Here is a 20,529-nt window from a genome sequence, read left to right on the forward strand (position 1 = left end):
TGTTTTTCTCTCCTTCCTCAAGCATCATGCTGTTGACTCATTAGAATTTTATACTTCAAGGAGAAATGTTAGAGTCTGTATCTTATTTCAGCTTACACAAGTGAAATAAAAAGAATAAAAATAACCACAACTCTGAGTTTGTAGTAGAATGAGATTTTATTTATTATTTTTTTTTCAAAAGGCAAACTCAAAGGAGACAGCAGTGACTAACTTTTAGCAATGAAAAAAAGTTTAATTAAGTTACACTGACAACCAGAGTTGGTCAATTTCGTGCCAGCCACCACGGCCATACAATTGACTCGAGTTAATAGAGCCCAGCGTAAAGACTGTTTAAGATTTAACCTACCCCAATAAAGCTAACCTATAACTAAGTCATAGAAAACCCAAGTTATAGTGAAATACTCTACGAAAGTGGCTTTAATATTCTGAACACACTATAGCTAAGACACAAACTGGGATTAGATACCCCACTATCCTTAGCCCTAAAATTCAATAACTTAATTAACAAAATTATTCGCCAGAACACTACAAGCAACAGCTTGAAATTCAAAGGACCTGGCAGTGCTTTACATCCGTCTAGAGGAGCCTGTTCTATAATCGATACACACCGATAAACCTCACCATATCTTGCCATCAGCCTGTATACCGCCGTCTTCAGCAAACTCCTTAATGATTGTAAAGTAAGCAGAAGTGTTACCATAAAAACGTTAGGTCAAGGTGCAGCCAATGACGTGGGAAGAAATGGGCTACATTTTCTAAATCAGAAAACTACACAATAACACTTATGAAATTTAAGGGCCTATGGTAGATTTAGCAGTAAACCAAGAATAGAGAGCTTGATTGAAACAAGGCCAATAAGCACGCACACACCGCCTGTCACCCTCCTCAAACATCACATAAAAGTACATTAACAATAAACCACTCCATACTGATCTAGAGGAAATAAGTCGTAACATGGTAAGCGTACTGAAAAGTGCGCTTGGACGAATCAAAATGTAGCTTAAATTAAACCATCCGGCTTACACCCGGAAGATCTCATAACAGATGATTGTTTTGAGCTAACTCTAGCCCAAACCTTATTAAAAGTGTACTACTTAACTACACCAATTAAATCATTTACCTACTACAAAAGTATAGGCGATAGAAATTGCATTTTAGGCACAATAGACATAGTACAACAAGGGAAAGGACAAAACCAATAGAGCACAAAAAAGCAAAGATAAACCCTTATACCTTCTGCATAATGAACCAACTAGAACTAACTTTATAAAGAGAACTTAATGCCCCCTGAAACCAAGTGAGCTACCCAAGGATAGCTAAAAGAGCACACCAGTCTATGTGGCAAAATAGTGGGAAAATCTATGGGTAGTGGTGACAAACCTACCAAGCCTGGTGATAGCTGGTTGTCCAAGACAGAATCTTAGTTCAACTTTAAATTTACCTACAGAATCATATAATCTTCCTGTAAATTTAATTGCTAGTCTAAAGAGGGACAGCTCTTCAGACCCTAGGAAACAACATTTTATAGAGAGTAAATAACTTAACCACCATAGTTGGCCTAAAAGCAGCCACCAAATAAGAAAGCGTTCAAGGTCAATACTTACTTACTCTTAATCCTACTAATCTTATTGAACTCCTAAAACAAATTGGACCAATCTATTATTTAATAGAAGCAATAATGTTTATATAAGTAACATGAAATCATTCTCCCTGCATAAGCTTATCTCAGACAGAAACAACTATTGTTAGTTAACAGCCTAATTACCATATGCTACAGATTAGTTTATCAATTAACCAAACTGTTAACCCAACACAGGAGTGCACTCAGGAAAGATTAAAAAAAGTAAAAGGAACTCAGCAAACTCTACCCCCGCCTGTTTACCAAAAACATCACCTCTAGCATTTCCAGTATTAGAGGCACTGCCTGCCCAGTGACACATGTTCAATGGCCGCGGTACCCTGACCGTGCAAAGGTAGCACAATCACTTGTTCTCTAAATAAGGATTTGTATGAATGGCCACACGAGAGTTTAACTGTCTCTTACTTTTAATCAGTGAAATTGACCTATCCGTGAAGAGGCGGATATGCCTAAATAAGACGAGAAGACCCTATGGAGCTTCAATTTAATGATACAAACCAGAACAATTTAAACCAATAGGCATTAACCTATTGTCAATGTATCATGAATTTTGGTTGGGGTGACCTCGGAGTACAGTATAACCCCTGAAAAATACATACTAAGACCTCACTAGTCTAAATAAAAACACAGCTGTTGACCCAATAACTTGATCAATGGACTAGGTTACCCTAGGGACAACAGCGCAATCCTATTCTAGAGTCCATATCGACAATAGGGTTTACGACCTTGATGTTGGATCAAGACATCCTAATGGTGCAGACGCTATTAAGGGTTTGTTTGTTCAACGATTAAAGTTTTACGTGTTCTGAGTTCAGACCGGAGCAATCCAGGTCGGTTTCTATCTATTAAACATTTCTCCCAGTACGAAAGGACAAAAGAAATAGGGCCTACTTCATAAAGCGCCCTTAAAATTTAGATAACCCATATCTCAATCTTGCAAACTATTATCTTACCCAAGAACAGGGTCTGTTCAGATGGCAGAGGCTGGATATTGCATAAAACTTAAAACTTTATAACCAGAGGTTCAACTCCTCTTCTTAACAACGTGTTTATAGTCAACTTACTTCTACTAGTCGAACCCACCCTGATTGCCATAGCATTCTTAACACTTATAGAACGAAAAATCTGGGGCTATATACAATTCTTAAAGGGTCCTAACATTGTAGGCCCCTATGGAACACTTCAACCAATTGCCAATGCCATAAAGCTTTTTACAAAAGAACTCTTACTACCCACCACCTCCACCACAACTTTAAGTATCCGCCCCTACCCTAGCCCTCTCCATCGCCCTCATTTTATGAACCCCACTTCCTATGCCACACCCCCTAATCAACTTAAACTTAGGCCTCTTATTTATTCTAGCAACATCAAGCCTAGCGTTTTACTCAATTTTATGATCTGGATGAGCATCCAACTCAAACTATGCACTAATTGGCACATTACAAGCCGTAACCCAAACAATCTCATATGAAGTCACCCTCGCTATCATTCTCCTATCTACCCTACTAATAAGCGACTCATTTAATTACAATCACTCATTACAACACAAGGACACTATTGACTTCTACTCCCATCATGACCCCTAGCCATAATATGATTTATCTCCACATTAGCAGAAACCAACCGAGCCCCCTTTGACCTAACAGAAGGAGAATCAGAGCTAGTTTCAGGTTTTAATATTGAATATGCCACAGGCTCATTTGCCCTATTCTTTATAGCAGAATACATAAATATTATCATAATAAATGCCCTAACCACCACCATCTTCCTAGCAACATCATATAACATGACCATATCAGAAATCTACACAATCAACTTTATAACTAAAACCCTCCTATTAACCACCCTATTCCTATGAATTCGAACAGCATACCCTCGCTTCCGCTATGACCAACTAATATCCCTCCTATGAAAAAATTTCTTACCCCTCACACTAGCACTATGCATATGATATATCTCAATGCCCATCTTAACATCTGGCATCCCACCACAAACATAAGAAATATGTCTGACAAAAGAGTTACTTTGATAAGAGTAAATTATATAGGTTTAAACTCTCTTATTTCTAGAATTATAGGAATTGAACCCGTACCTGAGAACTCAAAACACTCCGTGATACCTATTACACCATATCCTAAACAGTAAGGTCAGCTAAATAAGCTATTGGGCCCATACCCCGAAAATGTTGGTCAAACCCTTCCCATACTAATATCAACCCCCTAGCCCACCTCATTATTTCCTTAACCATCCTAACAGGAACCACAATTACAATTCTAAGCTCACACTGATTTCTAGTCTGAATAGGCCTAGAACTGCACATATTAGCCATCGTACCAATTTTAGCCTAAAACACAAACCCCTGATCCACAGAAGCATCCACAAAATATTTCCTAATTCAAGCAACAGCATCAATAATTCTCCTAATAGACATTTTCCTTAATAACTTAACTTCCGGACAATGAACAATTAACCCACCCCACAATCAAATTTTGTCCACAGTAATATTAATTGCCCTAGTAATAAAAATAGGAATAGCCCCCCTTCACTTCTGACTTCCAGAAGTAACCCAAGGAATCCCCCTGATTCCAGCCATAATCGTCCTCACATGACAAAAACTTGCCCCCATATCAATCATATTTCAAATCTTCCCATCAATAAACATGAATATCATTCTAATGATCTCAATCCTATCAATTATAATTGGCAGCTGAGGAGGACTCAACCAAACACAACTACGCAAAATTCTAGCTTACTCCTCAATTACTCACACGGGATGAATAATAGCAGTGCTGTACTACAACCCAAATATCACCATTCTAAACCTTATTATCTATATCTTCTTAACAATCTCCACATTCATAATTTTTTACCTAAACTCAAATGTAACAACTCTATCATTATCGCACACTTGAAATAAATTAACATGAATAATACCCATAATCCCACTAATAATAATATCTTTAGGAGGTTTACTCCTACTAACAGGCTTTTCCCCTAAATGAGCCATTATACAGGAACTTACAAAAAACAATAACCTAATTATTCCACTCACAATAGCCATACTAACACTAATAAACCTATACTTCTATATACGCCTAACATACTCCATCTCAATAACAATATTCCCCACATCCAACAACACAAAAATTAACTGACAACTAAAACACATAAAACCAATGCCACTCCTACCTCCACTCGTAATCTCTTCCACATTACTACTATCTTTAACCCCACTAACACTAATAATCTAGACATTTAGGTGAATGAGACCAAGAGCCTTCAAAGCCCTTAGTAAGTAAACTTTACTTAATTTCTGCACTACCATAAGGACTGCAAAACTTTATTCTGCATCAACTGAACGCAAATCAATCACTTTAATTAAGCTAAGCCCTTCCTAGATTGATGGGACTCTAACCCACAAAAATTTAGTTAACAGCTAAACAACCTAATCAACTGGCTTCAATCTACTTCTCCCGGCGTTAGGGGAAAAAAGGCGGGCGAAGCCCCGGCAGAGTTGAAGCTGCTTCTTTGAATTTGCAATTCAATATGATATATCACCTCAGAGCTGGTAAAAAGAGGGCTACTCCTCTGTCTTTAGATTTACAGTCTAATGGTTACTCAGCCATTTTACCCCTAACTATGTTCATAAATCGCTGATTATTTTCAACCAATCACAAAGAATCGGAACTCTACACTTACTATTTGGTGCATGAGCAGGAGCAGTAGGAACAGCCCTAAGCCTCCTAATCCGAGCAGAATTATGCCAACCAGGAAGCCTAATAGAAGATGATCATGTCTATAATGTTATTGTCACATCTCACGCATTTATTATAATTTTCTTCATAGTGATACCAATTATAATTGGGGGCTTTGGAAACTGACTTGTCCCCTTGATAATCGGTGCTCCCGACATAGCATTCCCTCGAATAAACAACATGAGCTTCTGACTCCTACCCCCCTCACTCCTTCTTCTACTTGCATCCTCAACCCTAGAAGCTGGTGCCGGAACTGGCTGAACAGTTTACCCACACTTAGCAGGTAACATATCATACTCAGGGGCTTCTGTAGACCTAACTATTTTTTCATTACATTTAGCAGGTGTTTCCTCTATTCTAGGGGCTATTAACTTTATTACAACAATTATTAAGATAAAACCCCCAGCCATGACCCAATACCAAACCCCCGTATGATCCGTCCTAATTATAGCGGTCCTTCTTCTACTCTCCCTTCCAGTCTTAGCTGCTGGAATTACTATATTACTAACTGATCATAATCTCAATACTACTTTCTTCGACCCTGCTGGTGGCGGAGATCCCATCCTATATCAGCATCTATTCTGGTTTTTTGGTCACCCTGAAGTGTATATTCTTATTCTGCCAGGTTTTGGAATAATTTCACACATTGTAAGGTACTATTCTAATAAAAAAGAACCATTTGGTTATATGGGCATGGTCTGAGCTATAATATCCATTGGCTTCCTAGAATTTATCATGTGAGCCCACCATATGTTCACAGTAGGTATAGATGTAGACACTCCCGCATATTGCACATCAGCTACTATAATTATCGCAATCCCTACCGGGGTAAAAGTATTTAGCTGACTAGCTACGCTACACGGCGGCAATATTAAATGATCCCCCGCAATACTATGGGCCTTAGGCTTTATCTTTCCTTTCACCGTAGGCGGATTAACAGGAATTGTACTAGCCAACTCATCATTAAACATTGTATTACACGATACATACTATGTAGTAGCACATTTTCATTACGTACTATCCATAGGGGCAGTATTTGCTATTATAGGGGGCTTTATTCACTGATTTCCACTGTTTTCAGGCTACACACTTCACCAAACCTATGCTAAAGTTCATTTTACTATTATGTTTGTAGGCGTAAGTCTAACTTTCTTACCACAGCACTTCCTTGGCCTATCCAGAATACCTCGACGATACTCAGACTATCCAGATGCATATACCACATGAAACATCGTCTCATCTGTAGGATCCTTCATCTCACTAACAGCAGTTATTCTAATAATTTTCATAATTTGAGAAGCCTTCTCCTCAAAGTGAAAAGTTTCTACCATTGAACAACTATCTACCAATCTAGAATGGCTGTACGACTTCCCTCCTCCCTATCACGCATTTGAAGAAGCTACCTATGTAAAAACCCTAAACAAAAAAGGAAGGATTTGAACCCCCCAAAATTGGTTTCAAGCCAATTCCATAGACCTTATGACTTTTTCAATAAGATATTAGTAAAATAATTACGTAACATTGTCAAAGTTAAATCATAGACTAAATATCTATATATCTTAATGGCAGCACCAGCTCAAGTAGGCTTACAAAATGCCGCATCCCCCATCATAGAAGAACTTATCGCCTTCCATGACCATGCTCTCATAATCACTTTTTTATTTAGCTCACTGGTTCTATACATTATTTCTCTAATACTTACTACAAAACTAACTCACACCAGTACCATAAATGCTCAAGAGATTGAAATAATCTGAACCATCCTGCCCGCTATAATTCTCATTATAATTGCCCTTCCATCCCTATGTATTTTATATATGACAGACGAATTTAATAAACCCTACCTAACTCTTAAAGCAATTGGCCACCAATGATACTGAAGTTATGAGTATTCCGATTATGAAGACTTAGCATTCGACTCTTATATTACACCAACATATTTCCTTGAACCTGGAGAATTTCGACTCCTTGAAGTAGACAACGGAACAACCTTACCCATAGAAGCAGATATTCGTGTGCTAATTTCATCACAGGACGTCCTACACTCATGAGCTGTGCCATCACTAGGTGTAAAAACAGATGCAATCCCTGGACGCTTAAATCAAGCCATATTAACTTCCACACGACCAGACATAGTCTATGGACAGTGTTCAGAAATTTGTGGGTCCAACCACAGCTTTATGCCCATTGTACTAGAATTTATTTATTTCCAAGATTTCAAAGTATGAGCCTCATACTTATATATCGTATCACTGTAAAGCTAAACTAGCATTAACCTTTTAAGTTAAAGATTGAGAGAACCCGTCTCTCTACAGTGAATGCCTCAACTAAACATCTCACCATGACCAATGGTGATTCTGTCAATAATTGTAACCTTGTTTTACATCACCCAATTAAAGATATTGAGTTTTACTTTCTACACTACCCCATCACCAAAATTGACTAGAACACAAAAACATAAAACAACTTGAGAACTAAAATGAACCAAAATTTATTCGCCTCCTTCAATATCCCGACAATCCTAGAAATCCCCCTAGTAATATTAATCATTATATTTCCTGCCATATTAATTATACCTCCTAATAACCTAATTAATAACCGACTCTCCTCTCTTCAACAGTGATTAGTTCAACTTAAACTAAAACAAATGATAATAACTCATACTACTAAGGGACGAACTTGGTCTCTCATGCTTCTAGCCCTGATCATTTTCATCGCATTAAATAATCTTCTCGGACTTACACCCTATGCATTTACACCAACCACTCAACTATCAATAAATCTAGATATAGCAATTCCTCTATGAGCAGCAACTGTACTCATAGGGTTACGATTTAAAAAAAAATCATCTCTCGCCCATTTCCTACCACAAGGAACACCCGTACTACTTATCCCAATGTTAATTATTATCGAGACAATCAGCCTCTTCATTCAACCAGTAGCTCTAGCTGTACGACTAACAGCCAACATCACAGCAGGTCACCTGTTAATACATCTACTTGGAGACACTACACTATCATATCCATCTACCTATCTTCCTCCACAATTACTATTATCATTATCATTCTATTAATCACCCTAGAATTAGGTGTAGCACTCATCCAAGCCTATGTATTCACACTTTTAGTAAGCTTATATCTACATGACAACTCATAATGACACACCAAACACATGCCTATCACATAGTTAACCCAAGCCCTTGACCACTAGCAGGAGCCCTATCAGCATTTTTGCTTACATCTGGCCTAATTATATGATTTCATTTCTATTACATCCCCCTCCTTACTGCAGGGCTACTAGCTAGCACAATAACAATATTTCAGTGGTGGCGCGACGTAGTACGAGAAGGCACATATCAAGGCCATCATACCACTCCCGTACAAAACGTCCTTCGATATGGGATAATCCTATTTATTATCTCAGATGTATTCTTCTTTGCTGGCTTCTTCTGAGCATTTTACCACTCCAGCTTAGCCCCAACCCCACAAACAGGAGGACATTGACCCCCTACAGGTATTTTTCCTCTTAACCCAATAGAAGTACCCCTACTAAATACAGCTGTACTACTTTCATCAGGAGTCACAATTACTTGGGCACACCACAGCCTAATAGAAGCCAATCAAAAAGAATCAGCTCAAGCACTGACCATAACTATTGCACTAGGAATCTACTTTACCTGTCTACAAATATCAGAATACTCTGAAACCTCATTTACTATCTCCGACAGAATTTATGGGTCCACATTCTTTATAGCTACAGGCTTCCATGGCCTCCACGTTATTATTGGAACTACCTTCCTCACCACCTGCTATTTTCACCAACAGCTATATCACTTCACATCCAACCACCACTTCGGATTTGAAGCCACTGCATGGTACTGACATTTCATAGATGTAGTATGACTATTCCTCTATATCTCTATCTATTGATGAGGGTCTTACTCTCTTAGCATAAACAGTACTATTGACTTCCAATCAATAAGCCTCATATAACTCGAGAGAGAGTAATAAATCTAGCACTAACCCTAACAACTAACATCCTCCTAGCCCTACTTCTAATTACCATCACATTCTGACTCCCCCAACTAAATGCATATACAGAAAAACACAACCCTTATGAATTTGGGTTTGACCCTACAACCTCTGCCCACCTGCCCTTCTCTATAAAATTCTTCTTAATTGCTATTACATTCCTCCTGTTTGACCTAGACATCACCTTACTACTACCTCTACCATGGGCAACCCAAACAAACAACTTAATACTAACAATCAACATGATTTTTGCCCTACTTATTATTCTAGTATTGGGATTGGCCTATGAATGGACCCAAAAGAAATTAGACTGAGTTGAGTGTATATAGTTTATTTAAAACAAATGATTTCGACTCATTAGATTATGAAAACTCATATTTACCAACACGTGCCTTTCATTTATATCAACGTCACACTAGCATATTTCATATCACTGTTGGGACTATTAAGTTAACCATATCACCTAATATCGTCTCTACTATGTTTGGAAGGCATAATATTATCACTATTTATTATAACTACACTCACAACTCTAAATATATATTTAATATTAATGTATATAATACCCATTACTCTTCTAGTGTTTGCCGCATGTGAGGCTGCAGTAGGCCTAGCCTTATTAATCTTAATCTCTAACCTGTACAGCTTAGACTATGTCCAAAACTTAAATCTACTCCAATGCTAAAAATTATTTTACCAACAATCATAATACTACCAACAATATGACTTTCAAAAAATCATGTAGCCCCGAGGACTCAAGATGGCGCTGTGAGAACAACCCAGGATTGGAGCTCTTCTCGTTGAATCTGCAAACGGTGAGTCAAAGCGGCATTTCCAGACTGATCTTTGTTGCCCACAGAACGGGGAAACTCCCAAGTATAAAAAAGACACGGGACGCCAGGCAGTAGGTCTGCCTGGCGAAGCCGGCAGCCGGGGTGGCGGCGGCCGGCCCTACCCAGCAATCCCCACAGGGCGCGCTTGTCCGGGTGCCCTGTTGAACTGGCAACCTGAGACTTGAGAGGGCTGGACTTGAGACTGAATGAGACTTGGACAATAGGCCAGCCCAGGGGATTGCAGGGATTGGGATACCCAGTGGGACGAACAAAACCGCGATTTCAAACTATCCCGAGCAGACGGTCCGAGACGCTCTGTGGGGGAGGGGCATCCACCACTACCGAGGCAACCCGCCCCAACTGAGATACATGCCCACTGCTGACGCAGCCAGCCGTTGCCGAGGCAACCAGCCCCAACTGAGATACACGCCCACTGCTGACGCAGCCAGCTGTTGCCGAGGCAACCTGTCCCTACTGAGATACACGCCCACTGCTGACGCAGCCTGCCGTTGCTGAGGCAACACGCTACAACGAAGAAACTCCGCCGCAGGGCGTGGCGGAGACCACAGCAGAGCCGGCAGGAACAGCGTGAATCACACAACAGCAGGGCGGAGCCTCGGCAGCCAAACAGTGGCTAGTCTGCCTTCTAGCTGGGCAGGACACCTGATCAGACATCCAAAAATAAAGCCCAAACCCCTCAACACCAAGCATTTGAGAAAAAAAAAAAGGGTTTTTTAATGAGCTCTGTTGCAGCAGAATCAAACATAGCAGCCTAACAGCCCTGAATGAACAACAGAGTGCACAGCTCAGCAATTAAACCCCTATAAAGTACAAACTGTCTCCTCAAGCAGCTCCCTGACCCCTCTATATCCAAAAGACTGACATTAGGCAGGCATCATGCTGGGACAAAGAGAGCAGAAAAAGAAACTGGTAGCATCCCTCGCTGTGCCACAGCTACTAGAGGTGCACCCCAGACAAGCAGGAGAGATGCAAATCAAAACCACATTGAGATACCATCTCACGCCAGTTAGAATGGCGATCATTAAAAAATCTGGAGACAACAGATGCTGGAGAGGATGTGGAGAAATAGGAACACTTTTACACTGTTGGTGGGAGTGTAAATTAGTTCAACCATTGTGGAAGACAGTGTGGCGATTCCTCAAGGCCTTAGAAATAGAAATTCCATTTGACCCAGCAATCCCATTACTGGGTATATATCCAAAAGACTATAAATCGTTCTACTATAAGGACACATGTACACAAATGTTCATTGCAGCACTGTTTACAATAGCAAAGACCTGGAATCAACCCAAATGCCCATTGATAATAGACTGGATTGGAAAAATGTGGCACATATACACCATGGAATATTATACAGCCATCAGAAATGATGAGTTCGTGTCGTTTGTAGAAACATGGATGAATCTGGAGAACGTCATCCTCAGCAAACTGACACAAGAACAGAAAAGGAAACACCACATATTCTCACTCATAGGTGGGTGATGAAAAATGAGAACACATGGACACAGAAAGGGGAGTACTAAACACTGGGGTCTATTGGGGGGAAAAGGGGAGGGCCAGTGGGAGGGGGAGGTGGGGAGGGATAGCCTGGGGAGAAATGCCAAATGTGGGTGAAGGGGAGAAGAAAAGCAAAGCACACTGCCATGTGTGTACCTACACAACTGTCTCGCATGCTCTGCTCGTGTACCCCAAACCTATAATCAAATAAAAAATTAAAAAAAAAAAATCATGTAATATGAGTTAATACAATAACATGCAGCCTATTAATCAGTATTTTTACCCTTCTAATATTATATATGCCAAATAACTCATGTAATCTATCACTGACTTTCTTCTCAGACCCATTAACATCACCTTTATTAATACTAACTGCCTGACTACTACCACTAATAATTTTAGCAACACAACAACACCGGTACAACAACCCCATCCCATGAAAAAAACTATATATCTCTATACTAATTTTTTAACAAATCTCCCTAATCATAACTTTTTCAGCCACCGAACTAATTTTATTTTATATTCTATTCGAGACCACCCTAATCCCCACCCTAATTATTATTACTCGCTGAGGGTACCAGCCAGAACGTCTTAATGCCGGCTCGTATTTCCTATTCTATACATTAGCTGGATCTCTTCCTCTACTAATTATGCTCCTGTACTATTTAAGCAGTTTAGGGTCCCTAAATATGCTCACAATAACTATTAACACTAAAGAAATACTACTATCCTGAACTAACAACATTATATGACTAGGGCGCATAATGGCCTTTATAGTCAAAATACCTCTATATGGACTACACCCGTGACTCCCTAAAGCCCATGTTGAAGCCCCAATCGCTGGCTCAACAGTACTCGCAGCAATTCTACTAAAACTAGGTGGCTATGGTATAATACGAATTACCCCTATACTCAACCTTCTGACAGAAAAAATAAGTTACCCCTTTCTCATCTTATCCTTACGAGGTATAGTTATAACAAGCTCCATCTGCCTGCCACAAGCAGACCTAAAATCACTCATCGCCTATTCTTCCGTTAGCCACATAGCACTTGTTATTCTAGCCATTCTTATCCAAACCCCCTGAAGCCTTACCGGCGCAATAATCCTAATAATTGCCCATGGACTTACTTCATCTCTACCATTCTGCCTAGCAAACTCTAACTATGAACAAATCCACAGCCGAACTATAATGTTCACACGAGGTCTTCAAGCACTATTCCCACTAGTAGCACTATGATGATTACTAGCTAACCTCGCCAATCTTGCCCTACCCCCAACTATTAATTTAATAGGAGAACTGCTAACAATCTTAGCCCCCTTTTCCTGATCTAATTTTACCATCATATTCACAGGATTCAACATACTAATCACAGCCCTGTACTCACTTCATATATTTACTTCAACACAACGAGGTCCATTAACATATAGCACTAGCAATGTAAAACCCCTATTTACACGAGAAAACACACTTATACTAATGCACATAGCACCAATCCTCCTACTCACCCTAAACCCTAAGGTAACCATATGTTTTACACCCTGTAGCTATAGTTTAATAAAAACATTAGATTGTGAATCTAATAATAGAATCCCACAACTTCTTAACTACCGAGAAAGCATGCAAGAACTGCTAATTCATTCAACTTGGCTTTCTCAACTTTTAAAGGATAGTAGTTATCCATTGGTCTTAGGAACCAAAAACATTGGTGCAACTCCAAATAAAAGTAAAAATACACTCTTCAATAATTCTAATAACAATAATTACACTGCTGGCGCCTATCATAATTACTCTAATTAACCCAAACAAAAACCTCCTATACCCTCACTATGTAAAATTAGCCATCATTTATGCCTTTACCATCAGCATCCTATCGATAACAATATTTATCTTTACAGGCCAAGAATCCGTAATCTCAAACTGACATTGAATAACAATCCAAACTATCAAATTATCGCTAAACTTTAAGATAGACTTCTTCTCTATTATATTTACCCCTGTAGCGCTATTTGTTACCTGATCAATCGTAGAGTTTTCAATATGATATATAAGCTCAGACCCAAACATCAACCAATTCCTCAAATACCTACTTATTTTCCTCGTAACAATACTAATTCTAATCACAGCTAATAATTTGTTCCAACTTTTCATTGGATGAGAAGGAATAGGTATTATATCATTTCTACTAATTAGCTGATGACACAGCCGAACAGACGCTAACACAGCAGCCCTACAAGCAATCCTATATAACCGCATTGGAGACATTGGCTTTATTCTAGCAATGACATGATTCTTTCTATACTCCAACTCATGAGATTTCCAACAAATATTCATTCTTGACTCCACTTCAAATTCTTTTCCCCTAATAAGCCTTCTCTTAGCGACAACAGGAAAATCTGCCCAATTCGGCCTACACTCATGACTTCCATCTGCCATGGAAGGACCTACACCAGTTTCAGCACTACTACATTCCAGCACAATAGTTGTTGCAGGAGTTTTCCTAATTATTCGTTTCCACCCCCTAATCGAAAATAACCCCCTCATCCAAACACTAACTCTATCAATAGGCGCAATCACCACTCTATTCACAGCAATCTGTGCTCTAACACAAAATGATCTAAAAAAGATCATAGCCTTCTCAACCTCAAGCCAACTAGGCCTTATAACAGTAAGAATCGGCATTAACCAACCACACCTAGCCTTCCTTCACATCTGTACCCACGCCTTCTTCAAAGCCATACTATTCCTATCTGCAGGATCTGTTATTCACAGCCTATACAACGAACAAGATATCCGCAAAATAGGAGGCTTATTTAAGACCCTACCCTTCACATCCTCCTCCCTCATTATTGGCAGCTTTGCACTTGTAGGTGTACCCTTTCTCACAGGCTTCTACTCAAAAGACCTGATCATCGAGACCTCCAACACGTTGTATACCAACGCCTGAGCCCTAACAACTACTCTCGTAGCCACCTCCCTCACAGCTATATACAGTATCCGCATTATCTTCTTTGCCTTAACAGGATACCCTCGCTTTACAACTCTCATCTTAATTAATGAAAATAACCCTATGCTAATAAACCCAATCAATCACCTATCAGTGGGTAGCATTTTCACCGGGTTTCTTATTTCTAATTGTGTTCCTCCTACCTCACACCCCCAAGTCACTATACCATGACACCTAAAACTTACAGCCTTAGGCGTAACCATGCTAGGACTACTTGTAGCAATATAACTTAGTTTGATAACTAACAATATAAAATTAAGCACCCCATTAAAAACCTTCTACTTCTCTAACATACTAGGCTTGTACTCAACCACTATACACCGACTCAACCCCCATTCAAGCCTATCCACAAGCCAAAACCTTACCTCAGCCCTATTAAACCTCTTCTGACTAGAAAAATCTATATAAAAAATAACAACACAAACTCAAATTTCGATCTCCACAACCTCATCAACTCAAAAAGGCCTAATTAAGCTTTACTTCCTATCCTTCTTCATTACACCAACACTAGCACTACTCCTAACAATTTAACCCCCACCCCGAGTAAGCTCAATTGCAATATGCATTCCCATAAACAACGCCCAACAAGTTACTAAAACTACTCAAATACCATAATTATACAAAGCAGCAGCACCTGTAGGATCCTCACGAATTAACCCTGGCCCATCACCCTCATAAATCATTCAACTTGACACAGTGTTATAATTAACCACAATCTCTACCGTTTTAACAGGATTCCCACCTAGCAAGAATACCATAATTATCTCCATCATTAAACCGAACATGAAAATACCTAAAATATCTGTACTTGACACCCACGTTTCAGGATGCTCATCAATTGCTATCACCTCAGTGTAACCAAAAACTACCATCATACCCCCCAAATAAATCAAGAAAACCACAAGCCCCATATAAGGCCCACCAAAGTATAACGTAATCACACAACCTACGGCACCACTAAAAATTAACACTAACCCACCATAAATAGGCGAAGGCTTAGAAGAAAACCCCACAAAACCTATTACTAAAATAATACTTAATGAAAATAAAGCATATGTCATTATTCCCACATGGACTATAATCATGACTAATGATATGAAAAACCATTTTTGTATTTCAACTATAAGAATACTAATGACCTCTTCCCGTAAAACCCACCCTTTAGCAAAAATCATCAACGAATCATTCATTGATCTCCCCACACCATCCAACATCTCCTCTTGATGAAATTTTGGCTCACTTCTAGGCACTTGCCTAATTATTCAGATTACCACAGGCCTATTCCTAGCAATACACTACACACCAGAAACCGCTACCCCTTTCTCTTCAGTCGCCCATATCACCCGAGACGTTAACTATGGCTGAATAATCCGCTATATACATGCTAACGGTGCATCCATATTCTTTATTTGCCTCTTCTTCCACATCGGCCGAGGCTTATATTACGTGTCATTCCTTTTTCTGAAGACTTGAAACATCGGTACAATCTTACTACTTGCAACCATAGCCACAGCATTCATAGGCTATGTACTCCCATGAGGCCAAATATCGTTTTGAGGGGCTACAGTAATTACAAACCTTTTATCAGCTATCCCATATATTGGGTCTGACTTAGTCCAATGAATCTGAGGCGGGTTTTCAGTGGATAAAGCTACCCTCACACGATTCTTTACTTTCCACTTCATTTTACCTTTCATTATTGCAGCTCTGACTACCATTCATCTTTTGTTTCTGCATGAAACAGGCTCAAGTAACCCATCAGGAATCACCTCAGAACCTGGTAAAATTTCATTTCACCCATACTATACAACTAAAGACATTCTTGAACTGATCTTCCTCTTCCTAACCCTAACAAGTTTAACCCTATTTACACCTGACCTTTTAACAGACCCAGACAACTACACACTAGCAAACCTCCTAAACACCCCACCCCACATTAAACCAGAGTGATATTTCCTATTTGCATACGCAATCCTACGACCCATCCCCAATAAACTAGGGGGCGTTCTAGCTCTACTACTATCCATCCTAATCCTAATACTCATCCCCATAATACACCTATCCAAACAACAAAGTATAGCATTCCGACCAATCACTCAAATCCTATTCTGAACGCTAGTAGCTGACCTAGTTACACTTACATGAATTGGGGGTCAACCAGTTGAACATCCATTCATCGCCATCGGCCAAACAGCATCTATCATATATTTTCTCATCATTATCACCTTAATCCCCCTCTCCGCTCTAATCGAAAACAAACTACTAAAATGATAAACGTCCTTGTAGTATAAATTAATACTCTGGTCTTGTAAACCAGAAATGGAGAACACCTACTCCCCAGGACAATCAGGGAGAGAATATCTAATTCCACCATCAACACCCAAAGCTGACATTCTAATATTAAACTACTCCCTGGATTCTAAACTTTATCTTATTGATGGCCCAACAATAAAGTACTTTGCAAGTACACACAACATTTCAAACTTTTATGTAATTAGTACATTATTGTTTTACCCCATGAATAATATCTAGTACTACAAATGCTTAACTATACATAGCACATTAACCCTAAACGTACATAAAATCCTTGACATACATGCTTACAAGCAAGAACTAATATTGTACATTGGACTATAATCCATACGATCCTTAACCCACATACCGCACTCCAAACATGGATATCACTCACCAATGTAAAACCATTCATCATACATCCGCACATTAACATATTGATTGGACATAGCACATTTAGTCAAACAGTTGACACAACCGTGAATATCCACCAAATACACTTGGTCTCTTAATCTACCAACCTCCGTGAAACCAGCGACCCACCCACATCTGCTAGTATTCTCGCTCCGGGCCCATATAGACAGGGCTTGGTTATCCTGAAACTATACCTGGCATTTGGTTCCTACCAAATGGCCTCAGGGCCATAAAACTGAGATCGCACATACATTCCCCTTAAATAAGACATCACAATGGTGTGGCGCTATCACTCTCTTGTTCTCGTGTCACTGGATGCATGGGTGCCTCTTGTAGGAAAGGAATGTTCTCATCAGCATTGTCGGGAGACTCCTGGAAAGAGGTTCCAATTATCATCCTGTAGCACCTGACTGTGATTTGCCAGACTTTATGCTATCACCGCGCCTAATATTGAATGTCTTGTCAAATGCTGGTTCAGCACACAATTGTCATAATTATTAGTCCTCTGACTTGGCCTAGATTTAGTCCTAGTAGGCTGAAAGGTTGATTCAGGTACCATTAAGTTTTCTGGTTAAAGTCATCATTGGGTTCAAATGATCTATCACCCACTCTGGAGGGCAGCACCAGCAGAGAAGCTATAAATACACTTCAAAACTGAGCCTTAGTGCTGGTTGTACCTTAACCACACACTCTACAGCCAAGAGAAATTAGCGATTGAGCAAAAAATGCAGACCAAATGCCTCTTGGAGATGGACTGAAGCAACTCCAAAGAAAGCTGTAAAAAAGTGACAGAAATTTGTTCTTCTACTTGAAGAGTGTTCGATTCAAACATGAGTCCAACGTATGCATCCTTAAGAGGACATGCTCTGCTGTTGTCTCATTTGCCAGAATATCCTTCAGTTCCAGGCTTTCAACAGGGTGTAATTGGTTCATGCTCCATGATTAGAAAGGAATTAAAGTTTGAAGGCAGAATGAATGGCCACAATGCCTGATGTTAGACTTTCATAAGTGGCCTTGTGAAAGCCTGCATCTTCTATCATCTCCTTGAACTCTTCCTGAGACAGGAACATTTGGATACTCTCTACAAGGTATTGATAGGACTTCCAGTCTCCAGAAATGACCTCTCCAGGACAGGGATGACCTGGAAGCTATATAGATCATAATGCCTGGATATGAGGGGATTGTTCACTTGGCTAAATTCCAGACACAGAAACCGTCCTCCTGGTTTCAGTACCCGATGGGCTTCCTGGAGTGCCTGATCAATGTGTGTGACATTCCGAAGCCCAAAGGCAATGGTGTAAATATCAAACTTGTCATCATCAAAGGGAAGTTCTTTGGCATCTCCTAATACCCATGGAAGTCCAGCTCTGTATCCTTGAGCCAAGGCTTTCTGCTTTCCAACCTTTAGCATCTCCTTGTTGATGTCACACACCATGACATGAGACCCACCCAAGGAATCTTCTTCATTCTGGTACTCTTTGGCAATTTCTTCCCAGGATAAACTTTGTTGGGCCCTTAACTGACTCTTCTGTTTTCTCTGATGCTGGGACTGAACATAATTTAGGAACCGGAATGCAATGTCACCTGTGCCTCCAGCAACATCAAGCAGCTGGGTCCCAGGAAGTGGATGTATATTCCAGAGCAGCAAATCCTTCCAAAGACGATGGATACCAAGACTCATCATATCATTCATCACATCATACTTCTTAGCCACACTTTCAAACACCTGATGTACTTTGCCCCACTTTTTCTCTTCTGACACAGTCTGAAACCCAAAGTGAGTTTCCGTTACCTGCTTCTCTTTGGGGCCAAGAACCACGAAGCCCGAGGAGCTGACAGCCCCGCATCACCCGCCACCACCTACGACTGCAATAGTTCCATAGAGCCAAGCTTCTGGGAGCCGCCATCTTGGTACTCGAGTTAAAAGGCTAGAATGAGATTTTAATATAATATTTAACTCTAGCATTTACTTTTTACAAAAAATAAATATTTTCCCTCCTCTCTGGATAACTAGGTTCTGGGAAATGACTATCAGGGAGATGGAGAAGGCCTGTCTTTTCTTCTGACTTTCAGTGACCTCAGGAAATGTCTCACAATATTCTTTACACTAAAGCTGCCAGAATTAAACCAGAACCCTAAGTGCCTTAGCAGAGCCCTGTGTCCGAGAAAGAGGCTGCGCTTGAGCTGGTCTCAGTTTGCTCTGTCACTGCCACAGGGCTCTGCACTGGGGCCTGGCTACTAGACGGAAGGGTTAATTATGTTGGGGCTTCCCTCAGATTTATGACACATCCTCCTACCCTATCTGCACTCTGAGCTCCAGGCACTGTGCTGAGCACTCAGTTAATTGACAGTACCCATGTATCCCTGATATGTGAGTAATCAGTTATCACTGTCCCATGCCCCATTTCACAGAGGACAAAACCAAATCCAGGGGAGGAGAGGCAACTCTGGCCACTTGCAGGACTTGTCAGTGGTGGTGCTGGAATCCCAGTGTCAGCTTTTGGGCCCCCTCTGCTAGCACTAAGTTCAAAGCTCCGCTAAGCCTTATAAAACAAATGGAAATGGATTGCCCCACTCACAGCCCTAGGGTGAAACTGGGTCAGGCTCAATGTGAAGGATACTGAGCACAGAGCAAGTCGCATGTGAGTGGGGACTACCACTGTCTCATGAGCCCCTCAGGTCTGGAGGTTTTCAGTCATGTAATGGCCGCTGGCTCAGGGTGTCTCAGAAACAGGGGCTTCCCCAGTGTTTGTTGTAACAGCCACCTGCCCCAGCCAGGACTGTTTCAAAGTCCTCCAGAAAATTTATCTGATGGCCACTCAACCGTGTGGTGTTCTAACGAGGTGGGGGTTGATAGGGGCTCAGCTCTATGCAGATGCCACACCTGGTCCTAACTGGTCCTTTGGTCACTGTGAAGATAATACTCCCCTTCCTCACCAGCTCATTATTAAAACCATGACATTTTACTACAGCCTGGCAACCCATTTGGGAACCCCCTCTGTCACAGTAGCTAGGATTTGTCCCAGACTGGGGATCCC

At 40.3% G+C, this 20,529-nt stretch overlaps 1 non-coding gene and 2 pseudogenes across 1 annotated transcript; 2 read left to right on the forward strand and 1 right to left on the reverse strand.

Annotated features, from left to right (window-relative positions):
* The first annotated feature begins 520 nt into the window (after positions 1-520).
* Positions 521-982, forward strand: LOC144579658 (18S ribosomal RNA). Its single transcript, XR_013527789.1, has one exon. It is a non-coding gene; the product is annotated as an 18S ribosomal RNA (ribosomal RNA).
* Positions 983-10,103: 9,121 nt separating this feature from the next.
* Positions 10,104-14,725, forward strand: LOC144579459 (NADH-ubiquinone oxidoreductase chain 4 pseudogene; annotated as a pseudogene).
* A 3,719-nt stretch (positions 14,726-18,444) lies between these two features.
* On the reverse strand, positions 18,445-19,408 carry LOC118151246 (2-methoxy-6-polyprenyl-1,4-benzoquinol methylase, mitochondrial pseudogene; annotated as a pseudogene).
* Between the last annotated feature and the right edge of the window lie 1,121 nt (positions 19,409-20,529).

The sequence above is a fragment of the Callithrix jacchus genome, chromosome 15 (assembly GCF_049354715.1).
Source record: "Callithrix jacchus isolate 240 chromosome 15, calJac240_pri, whole genome shotgun sequence".
Taxonomy (NCBI): Eukaryota; Metazoa; Chordata; class Mammalia; order Primates; family Cebidae; genus Callithrix; species Callithrix jacchus.